This window comes from Sus scrofa, chromosome 16 (genome assembly GCF_000003025.6).
Source record: "Sus scrofa isolate TJ Tabasco breed Duroc chromosome 16, Sscrofa11.1, whole genome shotgun sequence".
In the NCBI taxonomy this organism is placed as follows: domain Eukaryota; kingdom Metazoa; phylum Chordata; class Mammalia; order Artiodactyla; family Suidae; genus Sus; species Sus scrofa.
Genome location: NC_010458.4, coordinates 51,047,532 through 51,064,248, shown reverse-complemented (window position 1 = coordinate 51,064,248; position 16,717 = coordinate 51,047,532). Strand labels below are relative to the sequence as shown.

General features: G+C 47.7%; 1 long non-coding RNA gene across 2 annotated transcripts in view; it reads left to right on the top strand.

Moving 5' to 3' along the window:
- LOC110257268 overlaps positions 1 to 16,322 on the top strand; it is a 30,141-nt gene extending 13,819 nt beyond the window's left edge. For both annotated transcript variants that reach the window (XR_002339662.1, XR_002339663.1), the window contains exons 3-4: positions 10,059 to 10,310; positions 14,595 to 16,322. This is a non-coding gene — a long non-coding RNA (uncharacterized LOC110257268). The remainder of the gene's footprint in view (positions 1 to 10,058; positions 10,311 to 14,594) is intronic.

Genomic DNA, 16,717 nt, shown 5'->3' with positions numbered 1-16,717 from the left:
CGACCCACACCATAGCTCACAGCAATGCCAGATCCTTAACCCACTGAGCAAGGGAAGGGACCGAACCCACAACCTCATGGTTCCTAGTCAGATTCGTTAACCACTGAGCCATGACAGGAACTCTGGTTTTTTTAAATATTTTTAAAAAATTTATTTATTAATTTTGGGGGGCTTTCTGTTTGTTTTATTTTTCTTTTTTGTTATTTTGGTTTTTTCTTTAAAAAATATGGAATCCCTTACACACTACTGTATATAAAATAGATAACCAACAAGGACCTATTATATAGCACAGGGAACTATATTCAATATCCCATAATAACCTGTAAGGGAAAATAATTGAAAAAGAATATATATATATATGTAAAAAGAATATATATATAGGTATATATATGATATATCTATATATCACTGAATCATTTGGCTGTATACCTGAAACTAATATAACATTTTAAATCACAACATTGTAAATCAACTATACTTCAAACAAAAAAAGAAAAAATAAGATTTATTGAAGTAGAGCTGATTTACAATGTTGTGACATTTTCTGCTGTACACCAAAGTGACCCAGTCGTACATATTATATATGTCTCACGCATACATATATATATATACATTCCCTTTCTTGTATTATCTTCATCATGGTCGATCCCAAGAGATCGGATAGAGTTCCCTGGGCTGTACGGTAGGACCTCACTGTTTATCCATTCTATTTTTTTTATCTTTTTGGTCTTTTTTTTGCTATTTCTTGGGCCGCTCCCGCGGCATATGGAGGTTCCCAGGCTAGGGGTCCAATCGGAGCTGTAGCCGCCAGCCTACGCCAGAGCCACAGCAATGCGGGATCCGAGCCGTGTCTGCAACCTACACCACAGCTCACGGCAACGCTGGATCCTTAACCCACTGAGCAAGTGCAGGGATCGAACCCGCAACCTCATGGTTCCTAGTCAGATTCGTTAACCACTGCGCCATGACAGCAACTCCCTGCTTATTCATTCTAAATGCAATAGTTCATGTCTGTGAGTCTGTTTCTTTGGGATTTTTTTTTTTTTTTTAAATCGCCCCATCTCTTGGCTTCCAGATTCTCACTGAAAAGCATAGGTGGCGACTGGGCCAAAGGGAGAGGGACTGTACAGCTTATTGTCCAAACAGGGACTTTTGAGAGTGAAAGGCTGTGATATTAGTGCAGTTCTGGGATGGCAGGAGGAGCACAGTTTGATTGTCCTCTGCAGAGTAGGACGTATGGTCACCAAGGCCGTGGAAGGAATGCCAGCCTGTGTCTTTACAAGAGAAGGTTGGGAAGCTCCTCTAAAGCCTTGTTTCAAACAAATGAAGGACCCTAGTCTCCATTCCACCCCTTCCTTCTATCTCTCTGGTCCCGGGGTGGTGGTGGGGGGCACTGGGGCCGTCTTCTGAGGCTGGCGGTGGGGAAACCTCAATATCTCCAGAGAGAACGGCTCTGTGAATGGGGAGGCCCCTCTACTGGAGGCCCAGGCTCAAGGAAGCTCTCTGTTCAGAGTAGAGGGTGGACAAGTCCGCAGAGGGCTGGCCGAGGGTGAGTTCATTCTTGACCACTCAGTGCTACCTCGGGGACAATTTGAGCTGTCGTGACCCCGAGGTGAAACAGCCCAGATCTTGTTACTGGTGCCTTCAGGAAACCTCCACTCTCTTCCCGCCCTCCTTTTTCTGTGACTAATTTCTGAAATCTCTGTAACGGAGAAGGCATTGGATGAGGTTTCCCACTCTGGGAGGGCTGTGGGTGCCAGACTGGGGCGGGGGTGGGGTGGCGTGATGGTGGGTGAGGGGTAAGACTCCCGCGTGGTCACATGCCATCCCTCAAGAGCAGAAGCAGAGGCCTCCGGATTGGGTGGCAGCAGCTGGTGGGGTGTTGGGATAATCTTGCTGATGACTGGGTAGATATGAACCTCTTGTGTTAGTGGATTCCAGAAAGCACTTGCTCCTCGATGAAAAGGCCGTGGTCATTGTCTTGTGGGATCTGCCTGGCCTGGCTTTGACAGTTCTCAGCTGCTCCATAAATCTTCCATCAGTTCCATCTGGCCAAAAAGATGTCATCACCGTTTTCTCATAGCGACAAGGAGCATAAGGTAAATAACGAAACAGCTTGGCCACCCCTGTTCAAACCGAGGAGGATGCACTCACATTTTTCAGGGGACGGGGAAATTAGTGTGACGTTGGGTTGTTTATGCTGTAGTGATAGTTTATATTCATACATTAGAGATGATTGCAAGAAGGGTGATTATGGTTTTGGTATCACTGACTATGCCGAGCACCCAGATGCTTAGTACACCAAACCGGAGTCTCAGAGTTGGAAGGAACATTAACAGTTATCTAGTTTGGTTGTTTTCAAGATTTTATTTTATTTTAAAGCCACTGAACCATGGAGTTCTCCTCTGGCAAAGTAGGTGAAGGATCCGGTGTTGTAGCTGCAGTGGTTTGGGTCACTGCTGTGGCGGGGGTTGGATCCCTGGCCCAGAAACTCCCACATGTTGTGGGTGTGCCCCCTCCCCCCAAAATCAATGGAATCCTTATTGCAAATGGTCTTTTTATGTGGAATCCTGTTTCATAAAATAGAAGGACCAAGTATAGGGGAGTCCTCCCGTCTTCATGGTGGCTTCTGTTTGGAAACTGAGGTATTTAATTTCTCTGTCTAGTTCCTAAATCCCCACCGTGGCGGCGCTAGCAATTGGCTGTTAGTGTCCTGCCTCTCGCAGGTATAACTCCAGCGATAGGGAAGCTGCCTTGACAATGCTAAGATCGGGCCAGTAGTCAGAAAGACTTATTTTAGGGAGTTCCTGTTGTGGCTCAGTGGTAACAAACCCGACTAGTGTCTATGAGGACTCGGGTTCAGTGGCCTTGCTCAGTGGGTTAAGGATCCGGCATTGCCGTGAGCTGTGGTCGCAGATTCAGCTCGGCTCTGGCACTGGCTGTGGCTGTGGTGTAGGCTGGCAGCTCCAGCTCTGATTCAACCCCTAGCCTAGGAACTTCCATATGCCTCAGGTGCGCCACCCCCCCAACCAAAATACTTATTTTAATGCCAATGAAGTCCTCTGACCTGTGCTCCCCTGGAGGCTCCAGTAGCTCACTTAGTACCTGCCCTGGAGTTGGTGAATATTTTCGGGCCGCTGAACTATTTTTGTGCTAAACAGGGACTGGGTTCTTTTGTTAGATCATGTGGTTTATCTAGAATTTAGGAAAATTTGCTTTGTCTCAGACCGAATGGGACACTGTCAGGGGGTCAGGGGGTCAGGGTGTCACACATTTCCCCCTCTGTCAAGAGCTTGGCCCTGGGTGGGAGGTTTGTAGCAGGGAAGGTGGGAGAGACTCTGAGTCCCAGGCCCGATTATTTTATTTTATTTTATTTCATTTTATTTATTTTATTGTTTTGCTTTTTAGGGCCCCACTTGTGGCATATGGAGGTTCCCAGGCTAGGGGTCCAATTGGAGCTACAGCTACCGGCCTACACCACAGCCACAGCCACACGGGATCCGAGCCTCATCTGCGACCTACACCACAGCTCATGGCAATGCTGGATCCTTAACCCACCGAGCGAGGTCGGGATGGAACCTGAAACTTCGTGGTTCCTAGTTAGATTCGTTTTGGCTGCACCTCAACGGGAACTCCCTGTTCTTTCTTCTTTTTTAAAATCAAAGTATAGTTGATTTACAATGTTCCTGCTGTACAGCAAAGTGATTGAGTTATACATATATGATCTTTTTCAGATTCTTTTCCATTATGGGTTATTGCAATATATTGAATATAGTTCTCTGGCTATACAATAGGTCCTTGCTGTTTATCTATTTTATATGCAGTAGTGTGTAACTATTAATCCCAAATTCCAAGATTTTCCCTCCCCCTCTTCCCCTTTGGGAACCATAAGTTTGTTTTCTATGTCTGTGAGTCTGTTTCTGTTTTGTAAATAAATTCATTTGTATCATTTTCAAAGATACCATATGTAAATGATCTCATGTGACATTTGTCCTTCTCCGTCTGACTTACTTCACTTAGTATGATAATCTCTAGGTCCCTCATGTTGCTGCAAATGGTCTAGACCCTGGTCTTTTTGACCAGGGATCAGATTTGAACTGAAGTTGTGACCTACACTGCAGCTGTAGCAACACTGGATCCTTAACCCACTGTGCCAGGCCTGGGATCAAACCTGCGTCAAAGCACCGCAGAAACTCTGCTGATCCTCATTGCGCCACAGTGGGAACTCCCCCCAGGCCCTGTACTCCAGCCTGAGGCTCCCTGGTGCATGGGGACAGGATGGCCTTTGATGCTCATGCAGGTCACGAGCTGTTTCAGGAATGTCCAGAATAAACCAAAACAAAACACCAGAGGCATTGGCATCAGACGGGACTCAAGCGAGCTTCGGAACTTGACTGTGTCCTGCCTCCGATTGAACTCAAAGGCTGCAGAACACCCTGGGGTTGGAAGACAGGGCTTCTTAGAACCCTCTCTGTGCAGTCGCCTAGAGGGCTGTGAGCCCATTCCGCTTCTTCTTCTTTTGCCCACTTGCAGCGTGTGGAAATTCTTGGGCCAGGGTTCGAACCTGCACCACAGCAGTGACCTGAGCCACTGCAGTGACAACACTGGCTCCTTAACTGGTTGCACTAGAAGAGAGCTCCCTATTCTGCTTCTTCGTTAGTGATGCAAACTTAAGATTTGGGCTGAGGATAAAAACACTCTAAAGAGCTCTGCTAGTATTTTTTTTTAGCCTTAAAAAACTATTAATTTTATTTAACAAGAACTTCCCCCCCATTTTTTTTCCGCTAGGATTTTTAGTAGCAAAAACAAAAAGAGTCCTCTGGTTCTTCGGGTCCAGCTCCCAAGGAAGGCTGGCTGCTTCCCCACTTCCTCCCTGCCCGGCCTGCCGGCTCTGTTGAGCTGAGCAGGAACAGCCTCTCATGTTTTGACGGCTGCTACGTTTCTATTGGGAGCAAAAGGACTGGTTCTCCTAACCTGCATCATGAAGGAGAGAGTTTTGTGCTCAAGCGAATGACCAGAGACTGGGGGAGGTGGGGCGGGGTCAGAGAGGGCGGTTTGGGCCTATACCATCTTTTGAGCCAGTGTCCTGGGCATGCATAGGAGGCAGAGGTGTCTGATCTGGTTGCTCCTTTTAGGCTAGGGATTCTTGTACCAGCTGTAGGCTTACCTGGAGAGCTGTGGATCCAGTTTGGCTCACCACCTGATTTTGTGAATAGAGTCTTAATGGAACTCCGCCACACCCATTCAACTAGGTATTGTCTATGGCTGCTGTCGCCTAGGAAAGCAGGTGAGCGGTTGCCATAGAAACCGTATGGTCTGCAAAGCCGAAAATATTTACTATCTGGCTCTTTCCAGAAAAAGTTTACCAACGCATCTCATTAAAACCTAAAAAAAAAAAACAAAAACAAAAAACAAAACAAAAAAAAAAACAAAAAAAACCCCTCACAAAACCCGATGAGATTAATTTAAAAAATTGAAAAACCCAGTATGTAAGTGATCTTACTTTCCTCATTTTACAGATGAAGAAACTGAGGACCAGATAACAATTTGCAGAGCTGTGATTGCTTGGCCCCTGCTCATGCAAAATTTTGAGGAATCCCCTCACTTCATGTGTTCTGACTCCAACCTGATCCTCTAGTCACATCTCCCAGAAATTTCTCATGCAGTCACATTCCAGCCACACCAAATTATTAAAACGCCAGATCTTAGCCTCGACTGCGACTTACACCACAGCCACAGCCACACCGGACCCTTAACCCACTGAGCGAGGCCAGGGATTGAAACCGGCAACCTCATGTTCCTGGTTGGATTTGTTTCTGCTGCGCCACAACAAGAACTCCAGGAAACTAATTTTAGAAAGGTTACAGAGCTAGGGGCTGAGCTAGAATTTGAACACAGCATGCCTACTTCAGAGTCCGCGCGACTCAGACGCTCTGCCCTTTTTACTACATCTCTCTCCTTGCTCACACTAGTCCCTCTTCCTGGTGCTCAAACGCGAACATCCTGGGAGTTCCCCTTGTGGCTCAGTGGTGACAAATTGGGCTAGTATCCATGAGGACATGGGTTCGATCCCTGGCCTTGCTCAGTGGGTTAAGGGTCCGGCATTTCATGAGCTGTGGTGTAGGCTGCAGACGTGGCTTGGATCCGGCTGTGGTGTAGGCCGGAGGCTACAGCTCTGATTCAGTCCCTAGCCTGGGAACCTCCATGTGCTGAGGGTGCGGCCCTTAAAAAAAAAAAAAAAAAAAAAAGGCAAAAAGGAGAGAGAACATTCTGAAGTTCTCCCTGTGGCCCAAAGGGATCATCCTTGGCTCTGGAGCACTGGGATGCAGGTTCGATCCCCCTGCCCAGCACAGTTGCAGTGTGCTGGATCTGATCCCTGGCCTGGCCTCGGGGTGGCCAAAAAAGACACAACAACAGAGATAACATTCTGATGCAAGAAAGTGAACTAACAGACTCAGGTGATTTGGGAAGACAAGCCCGATGCTTATAGACATCCAGGTTTCAAATGGGCAGTGGTCTTCTGGGTATGGAGTTTAGTGGCTAGAACTGGGCTAGAGATTTAAGTTGGAGTCCATCAGGGTACGGATGGTATTTAAAGCCACGGCAAATGGATGCGATTAAGCAGGGGGAGTGTAGAGAAAGAAAAGAGGGCTCATGACCAGTCTTTTCTTTGTTCAAGTTAGTTTCCCCCTCCTCCTAACTCCACTGCATCCTATGTGGGTACTTGTGGGGATGGTTTGTTTCTCAGCAGATGGGGAGTATCTGGAGGGCAGACCCCGCGTCTTTCATCTGCAGCGGCCACGGTCAATATGGTGTCTGCTCCATGGTAAGTTTGAAGCATTAGCTGATGTCCTAGGAGCACATGACAGAGTGACAAACGACTATTTTTTTCTGGCGCTCGGGTTTGCCACTGTCAAGTTCATGCTTTTGGTCTTCGAGAATATAGTTACACTCCAACCCTCGGGCAGTCTGGGATCTGATGCATCCCTTCGGGAAAAGACAAGTGGTCATCAGCCTCATACACGTGGCAGTCAGGAGGTGGGGTGGCCAGAGCGGTGAGCTCTGCCTTACAGGGGCTGTGACTGAGTGACCCAGACCAGGACAAACAGGGAGGGCTCAGGAAGAAACCATTCAGGATGGTGAGATGGAATAAAGTCGACTGTTCACCTAGAAAAGGTAAACATGGGTACTAGAACTGTAGTTCGGCAATCACCAGGACTTGGATTGTGTAAGAGAAAAACTGAGAAAGGGAACCAAACTTATCAACAATGTTTATTTGAAGGGATATCAGAGAGGAAGAAAAAAATGAGGGAGCTGGGATGCAATTTTTTTTGCATTTCGAAGTACCAGATGTTTTATGGACACGTTCTATTAAAATTTTCTCTTCTGCGTTGTACAGAAAAGTAACAGAATTTTGATGTTGAAGGGTTGGTGTTTGAACTCAGGTTTGTCTAGCTCCAGAAGCCCCTAAGAAATGAAAGTTCAGGGAGTAGCATTGTGCAGAGAACTAGATTTGTACTCAGGAGGCATGAGTTCTTTTGGCAAATTAAAGATGCAGGCTTGGAGTTCCCGCTGTGGTGCAACGGCATTCGCGCTGTCTCGGGAGTGCTGGCACCTGGGTTTGATCCCTGGCCCTGCACAGTGGGTTAAGGATCTGGCATTGCCGCAGCTGTGGCTTGGGTCACAATTGCGGCTCAATTCTGATCCCTGACCTGGGAGCTCCATATGCCGTGGGGTGGCCAGAAATGGAAGCAAAACAAAACAACAACAAAAAACCAAAGATGCAGGTATCATTTGCATTCCAGTTTCCATTGTTGCTGATGGAAGGTTAGCCGAATGCTTGACTCCTGCCCCTTTTTTAGTCATCTGCCTTTTTTTCCTCCCTCTGGCTGCTTTTATGATTTTCTCTTCATCCTTGGTTTTCAGCAGTCTTTTTTGACAACGTGCCTAAGTGTGGATCTCTTTTTATTTATCCTGCTCGGGATTTGTAAGGCTTCTTGAATCTGTGGTATGATGATGTCTTTCATCACTTTTGAAAAATTCTCAGCTGTTATCTCTTCAAATATTGCTTCTGACATTTTCCATCTCTCTTCTCCCTGGGCCCTTAATAACACACATGTGAGATCTCACTGTGTCGTTTATATCTCTTGCCCTGTCTTCTGTATTGCTTGTCTTTCCTACTGTATTCTGGTAATTTCTTCTGCCGTAAGACAGTTCACCATTTTTTTTTAAACGGAAACTCTCTTTTGAGGTGTTAATTTCAGAGATCATATTTTTATATTCGAACACATCTGTATGATTCCTTTTTATAGCCTTCAGTTCTCTGCCAAAATTCTCAGTCTTATTTCTTTTACTTCCTAGAATGTGGCAATCGTAGTTGGCAATCTTAGGTAATGCCAATAGCTGGAGCTTCTGTGGGTCTGTTTCTACTGTTTGTTGATTTTTCTGTGTTTTTCTTTTTTAAAATACTGCTTTGTATCCTTTATGCCTTAGTATTTTAATTGCGTTTTGAGCATCGTGTTTGCAAAGTTGCTGGCCGAATCAGTTCTTGGCCTCCAATGACACTGTCTTCCTTCTAAGAAAGGTTGTGTTTGCTTCTGCCAGCTTCCCGGGGCACCCTCTGTCAAGGATTACTTAAATCTAACATCAGGGCTTTGGAATACTTAAAGCTGAGCTGTGGCCTCTGCAAGGCCACACTACGACTTCTGGTTCACACTTACTTGTAGAGAGCATCCTTTTGGAGTTCCGGTCCAAAGCAAGTCGCAGTCCTACTCTTGGTGAGCCTCAGGTTCCATCTCTGGCCCCTTTTCCCTTTGAGGCTGTCAAAAGTGCCACTCAGCCTCTCAGCCACCACTTGCCAAATTAGCAAATGTCCCCAGGTCTGAAAGCAGCTCAAAGAATGGACTCACTGCTCTGGGCGTCCTCTTCCCTTGCATCCTAGCTGGTAACTCTTATTTTGTTAGCTCTCTGATGTCTTTAAGCAGGTTTTATCCCCCTTTTTCTTTTGAATAATTATCCGTTTTATTAAAAGCAGAAGCAAATGTTTAAACAACAACTTGAGCTGTCAATCTATTTCATTGGATTTACCCCTTTTCTTTCTCAAAAGATATTCTGGCAAACAAAGTTCTTACAAAGAAACTACTTCCTAAAGAAAATAAACCACTGGAGTTTCCATTGTGGCCTAGTGGAAATGAAACCGACTAGTATTCATGAAGATGTAGGTTCAATCCCTGGCCTCGCTTAGTGGGTCGGGGATTGGGCATTGCCGTGAGCTGTGGTGTAGGTCACAGATACAGCTCAGATGCTGAGTTGCTGTGGCTGTGGTGTAGGCTGGCAGCTTAGCTCCAATTTGACCCCTAGCCTGGAAACCTCCATATGCCTTGGGTGTGGCCCTAAAAAGAAAAAACAAAAACAAAAACAAAAAACCATATAGGAGTTCCCTGGTGGTCTAGTGGTTAAAGGATGAGCTGTTGTCACTGCTGTGGCTTGGGTCTCTGCTGTGGTGCAGTTTTGATCCCTGGCCCAGGAATTTCCTCATGCCTTGGAGGCAGGGAAAAAAAAAAGGTACATATAGATTTTTCTTTCCGTTTATTCTATCTTTACATGCTTTAGTGACCCATCCTCACACCCAAGGCAAAGCAATCGCTGTTAAGGCCTAATAGTAATAATACAAGTAATACTTATTGTTTTACCTTTACAGGGAAGAGGGGCAGGGTGACTTTGAGGGTAATAATAAGCTTGCAGTTTTAAACGAGCCGGGAAAGAAATAGGCAGAGCTCAGCCTTAGTCCTCTTCTTTATATAGTCCAAGAAAACCCATGAATTTCTTCCATTCGTTCAATTAAGAATGTGTTTGTTCTGCAGCTTTGCTGTTCATCCCCAGCAGAGTGGCTGGTGGTCTGAACCACCTGGTTTGCTCTAACCAGTAATGCGGGTTCACGCTTCCAGGTTTCAGTTGGTCTCAGCTCTGCTACAAAGTACTTGTAGGACTGTGGAGCCCCTGGCTTTCCCTTCCTCATTAGTTAAAAGAGGGTAACAGGGGGCTTCCTTGCTTCACAGCTTCCCGTACATGGAAACACAGGACCCAATCGAAACGCAAAGTGCTGAAGTCCATTTCCCTGGATCCTCGTCCTGGAATTTCCAGAGGCATCTGAACTCTTTGGGAAGGAGGGCCCATGCTGACTCCACGTCCAGAGTGGTGGTGCCAAAGAAGTTTGCATCAGGTGCCTTCTGCGACGCTCCAAGCATCAGGCCAGTTAATGGCACCTGGTTCATTACACACATGTCAAATCTTAAAATCTAGACCATCAGGTGAGTTTTTTTGTTTGTTTGTTTGTTTGTTTTTGCTTTTGCTTTTTAGTATCACACCCGCAGCATATATAAGTTTCCAAGTTAGGGGTTGAATTGGAGCTGGCGTGCGCCTCAGCCACAAGTAACAAGGGATCTCCAACCCACTGAGCAAGGCCAGGGATCGAACTATCATCCTCATGGATACTAGTTGGATTCATTTCCACAAGGGGAACTCCCATATGAGTTTTTATTCTACTTTTTCTTGCTCCTTTTTTTTTTTGTAATAATTGCATTTCAGGAAGCCTGCCTGGATTATTTCTTTTCTTTCCTTTCTATCCCTAATAACTTTCCGTGAGCAGATCCACAGTGGGCACCAGCAAGGAACCGGGACTCAGCCAAGAGCAGGCCTCCAGGTCTCGACCTCCCTGGGCCAGCCAGGCCTGCCACCCGAAGGGGCCCCCTGGGTCTCACTCTTATTTTGGCCTTTGTGCACTGCAGAACCAGGGCTGACCCTGCCGATCTGTGGATGTGTGGCCGAGACAGGTCCCAGTGTCCTGCCTGGGCTGTGCGTGTGAGGGGAATCTGTGATGCAACGTGATGGCATTTGTGACAGGGTGAGGGAAAGAGATTGCTGGCTGGGGCTTCAAGGGGTGTGATTAGATTACAGCCGGAGTTGCCTGTCTGGCAGAGAAGGAAGACTCGGGCCTGTGGCGTCCATAGACAGTGGGACCCACGTTTCCATACTGGTCAGTAGGCAGTAAGCAGCCCAACAAGCACAGAGCCAAGACGCTAATTCCACTGCTGCCCTGTGCCTTTGCTATTTTTTTTTTTTTCTCTTTTTTGGCTGCCCTGGGGCATCTGGAGTTCCCTGGCCAGGGATCAGATCCGACCCACAGTTTGTGACCTACCACACAACGCGGAAGCCTGATCCTTAACCCACTGTGCTGGGCGAGGGATCGAACCTGCATCCCAGAGCTGCAGAGACGCAGCTGATCCCCGTTGTACTACAGTGGGCGTTCCCTTGTGCCATTGCTTTTGATCCTTGGCTTCTTTTTCCGCCTCTGGCTTTCTTTTTCTGCCGGCATGTGTCTCTCCAATGCTGAAAGGTTTGGGGAGAAGGATTGCCCATTGCCTGGGCTTGTCGCTGTCATGTCTCCCTGCCTCCTCTTACCCCCGCGTTGCTTTCTGTACCTGGGTGCATCCTTTCAGAGGCAGAGGCAGTGCGGTTTGGTGTAAGGACTTGGGACTTGGGTGTCAGATTCAGCAGACCTGAATCTTTGCTTGGCCACTTCTAGTTGGGTGGCCTTGCATGAATTATTTAAACTCTCGGAGACTTGGTTTTTCTCATCTGTGAAATGGACTGTGGGAGGTCTGTGTCTTAGTTGTTGCGAAGGCCAGGCCGAATTAAATAAAATGTATCTTGTTTCTAATATAATTTTTACACATGGTATATATTCAACCAATGGCTTTTCCCTTCTTTTATTCACTTGCTATTTGGGGGTTCATTTTCTGTTAAATATGTAAGGAAAACCTTTTTTTTTTTTTTCCTTTTAAGGCTGCACCTGAGGCATATGAAAGTTCCTGGGCCAGGGGTCAAATCAGAGCTTCAGCTGCCCGCCTACACCACAGCCACAGCCACACCGGGTCCTAGCCACATCTGCAATCTACACTGCAGCTTTCGGCAATGCTGTATCCTTAACCCACCGAGCGAGGCCAGGAATCAAACCCATGTCCTCACAGACACTGTGTTGGGTTCTTAACCCACTGAGCCACAACAGCAACTCCAGGAAAACCTTTGTGATGAGGAAGAGATTCAGATATATCAGGAGGTACTATCGTTACGCTCTCAAATGCCATCTTCCGGTCGCTGTTACCAAGGGTCTGTAGTGGATCCGGACCAAGGTTGAAGCCGACTGGATCGGGAAGGGACCCTGGATGGAGCCTCACGGATTCACCTGGGGTTGAAGAGGAAGCAGAGTGGGCCTTCTGTTTAGGGGCCTCTTGGCCTTCCGCATGCTCTTCGCGGAGCTCTGTCCCTCTGATTCTTTGTGGGGGTCCCTCTTTTGGGGCAGGAATCTTAAGAGTGGAAGTGGATTACCGCCCCTCCCTCACGAAGCCACAAGTATGTATTTTTAAAGTTGTTTTTCTTTAAAAAAGTGAATACACTAATGTAGAGCTTCTTAAGCATCAGTCGTTGGCCATAACTAGGCAAAATATTATTTTTATTTAGTACTTTAACTTAATATTTAAATTAAGTTAAATGTTAAAATATTTAATATTAAACTATCAAAATATAAATTTAAAATATTAAGTTAAATATAAAGTACTTATTAAAGTTAAGTAGTATTAAATACTTCATATTTTTTAGCATTTTAACTTAATATTTGATTCTTTTATATTTTTTAACTTGAAAACTTTTTTCAGCCATCAATCAAAGCAGTCACATCCAAGACATCATGGGCTTCTTCAATGCACAGGTGACTGTCAGGCCTAATGCTTCCTCTTGAACAGCAACTCTTTTTTTTTTTTTGCCCAAACCCATGGCATGCAGAAGTTCCCTGGCCAGGGATCAAACCCATGCCACCTGAGCACCTGAGCCACTGCAGTGACAACGCTGGATATGTAACCCGCTGGGCCACACGGGAACTCCTGATTCTTCTTAAAGATGAGGGACATTGGAGAGCACTCCTAGCATGATGAGTTCATGCAAAAGAAGAAAAAAGATACAGTCTTCCTAAGCAACGGAAAACATGGGAGATACTTTGTTGTGTGGCTCCATTATTTCTACATGTAGATTTTACATAATTGAGATCACAGAACATATATTTTTTCCACTTAGTATAAAATTGTAAGCATTTTCCCATGTCATCAAATACTCTTCAAATTTAATCTTGGTGGCTGAGCTTCCTGTGGTGGCCCAGGGGGTCTTGCAGGTTCACAGACCCTTCTTTGGAGGGGTCTCCATCTCCCGGAGGCCCAGGGGAGGGGTAGGCTCTGAGGTGGACACACCTTGCAGCCGGGGGGTCAGAGACTTGTACAGCTCAGGGTTTGCTCTTCACTGGGCTGTTTGTGGCTGGTCTTCGTGGTCGTCTGAGGGAGAGGGAGCACAGTGACTCCCTTCTGCAGTGACTGTACGGAGGCCTGTGTGACAAAGTGACATGAGACTCCAAACTAAAATAGCATTGCTCAGGAGTTCCCCTCAGGGTGCAGCAGAAATGAATCCGACTAGGAACCATGAGGTTGTGGGTTCGATCCCTGGCCTTACTCAGTGGGTTAAGGATCGGGCGTTGCCACGAGCTGTGGTGTAGGTCGCAGACGTGGCTCAGATCCTGCGTTGCTATGGCCGTGGGGTAGGCCGGCAGCTGTAGCTCCAATTCGACCCCTAGCCTGGGAACCTCCATATGCCGCGAGTGCAGCCCTAAAAAGCAAAAAATTAAAAATTAAAAATAAAATAAAATAAAATAATATTGTTCCTAATTCGTTGGGTTCTCCAGTCAGCAGGGGTCTTGTTCACTGCCTCCCCTGGATTGTGCCGAGATGACAAATGCTTCCATTCCCCATTCCTGCTGGTTTGCTCTGGACTCTTCCTCTTCCCTCTTCCTGGATAGACAGAGTGGTAATGATGCTCCCACCGGGGATCAAATGTCCTTTTTTTTTCCCATTTTTTCTTTTTGCTTGTTAGGGCCACACTTGAGGCATATGGAAATTCCCGGGCTAGGGGCTGAATCGGAGCTGCAGGTGCCAGCCTACCTCACAGCCACAGCAACGCCAGATCTAATCGGAGTCTGTGACCCACACTGCAGGTCACCACAACGCCGGATCCTTAACCCACTGAGCGAGGCCAGGGATTGAATCGAATCCACGTCCTCACGGATACTAGTCAGGTTCATAACCCGCTGAGCCACAGTGGGAACACTAGTAGGATCGAATTTCTTGGGTGCTCCCCCAGGACGTATTTCTGAGGTCCAGCCCCCACCATTGCTTCTGAGCCCCACTGTGGCCTCACCTGATCAGCGTCCATCCACAGCGGTCCAGCCCGAGTCAACTCCAGGGCCGCCGGGCTCTGTCTGCAGTGGCGTCTGAGCGAGGGACCACCTCCTGACAGGCAGAAGGGATGAGTGTCCAGGGCCCTTCAGAAGCAGGGACAATAGGACGAATCACAGAGTGTGTGAGGACAGATGTGACTAGCTGGGGATGGCGTGTCCGTCAAGCAGAGTATCAGGGAGCGCACTGGACAGGGCAGGGAGGGGCCTGAGCTCTTTGCACCATCTCCAGCAGCCCTAATGAAATGTGCTGTTTGAACAGGATGGCTAATGACGGCAAGCCCACCAGCTTCTCCCAGATGACTGGTTGTCTCCGCAGGAGCTGTGCCTACATTGTTGGGAACCTCAGTGGTAACCACGCAGTGCTGCCGGTGTGTCCGATCTGAGTGCAAGAGTCTGGGGATGGTGGACACACACCAGACTGTGCCCAGGACCTGAAGGTGGGAGGAACATGGGAGAGGCCCTGACCTCCCAGACTGGAGGACCAGAAGGACACCAGTGATGATAATAATACCCAGAAGATAAAAAAAGCGAACAAACAAACAACCTAGATGATTCCACGTTTATCATCACGTCTCAATTAAGACTGGGAGACCAGGTTCACACTGCTGCAGCTCAGAATTCTCATGGTGTTTCCAGAAAAACCATCCTTCCTAGGCAGAGTGGTGATTAGAGGTGTTTTCATCAGGGCTCTGTCCTCCAGTTGCTCCCCACTCCCCTGCTTTGTGCTGGCTTTCTCTCAGCCCGGGCCACCCAGGGGCAGTGGGCTGCCGAAGGGGGCAGCCCCCGCAGCTGCTCCCTCCAAATTCTCTGGGATTCCAGGCCGGGCGCTGGGTGATTACACTGCTGTTATCTGGGATTAGCTATTTTCGCTCCCTGTATTTATATCATGGAAGCTGCAGCGTGATGCTGCCAGATGCCAACATAGGCAAACTGTGCCTTCCTTTTGGACCCACCTGCTGTTCTGCTCACACCCGGCAAGGTGGCAGTTGGTGGGGCCAGACCTGCCAAGCCCTCTGCCCCCTCCCCTTCCCCAAACGGCCAGAGACATCAACTGAGACGCACAGAGGGGCTGAGCTCAGGGGTCACTGGCAAAGGCTGGACCCAGGCTCGGGAGAGGCGGGGGCAGGAGGGCCCGGGGGCTGGCAGCGTTCCCTGCAGAAGACGCCTGTCCTGTCACTGTCCTAATCCCCTGAAGTCTCCGAGTCTAGGAAGCCGCTTGCCTGCCCCCCACCCCTGTTCCACTCCCACCCATGAGCCCTTCCCTACTTGCATGTAGGGTGTGCTGAAGAGCCCTCGTTTTAGGCTGCCTGGAAAAGCGCCAAGTGCCCTCGAGTCCAAAACATAAGTGCAGAAGGATTAAAAAGCCCTGCTCGGTTTAGCCTGGGTCCCTCTTTGTTTCTGCCCCACTTTCCGCCCCTTTCGCCTTGGAGGAGGTGGGGAGATCCTGGCTGAGCAGCTCTTCTTTCAGGAAAGGGAGAGCTTTTTCAAAAGTATGTTCTCTATCACTAGGATTGGACTAGGTGACTTTGCAAGCGACTTAAAAGTGCAGTCGGTCATTTAGCAAGTGAGACGTGCTCACAGCCCAGCCAGGTGCGTGCCGAGGGGGCGTCTTCCAACGCCGGGGCAGGTTGCTTGCCCACTCGCGCCCTCTGCTGGGTGAGAGGGGACAGTGCTGGGCCGTGGCTGCCCACCTTGGGCGCTTTCAGAGCAGGAAGGAAGAGGCTCCCGATAAAGCCTGGTGGAATTCTGCACTCCTGGGATTTACCAGGAAAACAGTACATGCAGAGTGGCCCCCCGAATGCCTCTTGTGGGGCTCTGCCTCTGTCTGTGTTTCTCTGCCGAGGCCCGTCCCTTAGGGTGGGGATCTCAAGGGTGGCAGTGAATTATCTTTCCCAGGTATGTATTAAAACATTGAAAAAAATTAGTACCCTACTGTAGAGTTTCCTAAACCTTATTGTTTGCTATAACCAGGGAAGATACATCCTGTATAAATAAAGGTATAAAAATAAATATATACCTATTAAGTAAATATTTATTGAAATAATATTTTGATTGAAATGGACCTACTTTTTTTAGCTTGAAAACTTATTATTATTATTATTTTTTGTCTTTTTGCCATTTTCTTGGGCTGCTCTCGAGGCATATGAAGGTTCCCAGGCTAGAGGTCTAATCGGAGCCGTAGCCACCGGCCTACGCCAGAGCCACAGCAACATGGGATCCGAGCCGCGTCTGAGACCTACACCACAGCTCACGGCAACGCCGGATCCTTAACCCACTGAGCAAAGCCAGGGATCGAACCCGCAACCTCATGGTTCCTAGTCAGATTCGTTAACCACTGCACCACGACGGGAACTCCTCATTGTTTATTTATTTATTCGGCCT